Source organism: Phytophthora parasitica (genome assembly GCF_000247585.1).
Source record: "Phytophthora parasitica INRA-310 unplaced genomic scaffold supercont2.18, whole genome shotgun sequence".
Lineage (NCBI taxonomy): Eukaryota > Oomycota > Peronosporomycetes > Peronosporales > Peronosporaceae > Phytophthora > Phytophthora nicotianae.
In genome coordinates, this window is record NW_008649004.1 from 1,061,558 (window position 1) to 1,062,261 (window position 704).

Below are 704 nucleotides of genomic sequence, written 5' to 3' on the forward strand. Positions count from 1 at the left end.
AATAAAGATAGCATCGGCCACGGCATAGCTTGCTCCGTTGCACTTGCGCGATAAATGCAGAATAATTTCAACTACACGTATATAGCGATAGTGTGAGTGTGTGTGTGTGTGTTTTACAATTATGCAGAATAAATTGTATTTCTCTGTCAGCGTATTCCCTTTACTTGATACATTTCACTTCACTTGCCAAAAAGCGGAGTGCATATCGAAAACCGATGCTCGCTCAGAAGAACGACCCTCTTTTAATTTTTTCGACTGATTTACCTTCAGCGTTCACCAACTCTTGGTCGACATCGACCAATAGGCGACGTATATTACTCAGCACAGCGAGCATGCTTCCTTTCTCCTGCAGTCTTGTAGTAGTGGAAGCCACAGCACGTTCCACTTAGTTTCGTCGGTCACTAACATAGATTGCAAATGAGACAGCTAAGCTGTGGCTGCGTATCGTTTTCCGTTCGAGTATTTGTCGTTCCTGGAGTTGAAGTTGCCGAGTTACGTTGTCCGTGTGTCGTATTTCCATGATCAAATGTATCGACTTGAGCATTGTCGAGTATTTTACTCTTGATGAGATTACTCAGCTCTGGTTCCACCTAAAAGCAACAAAAGACAAATGAGTGCATGACTTTATCGTTGTAGCCTAGAACGAAATGGAATACCCTGGGCCACTCCCTAAGTGATGCAGATAATGCCGTATGAGCCTTGGT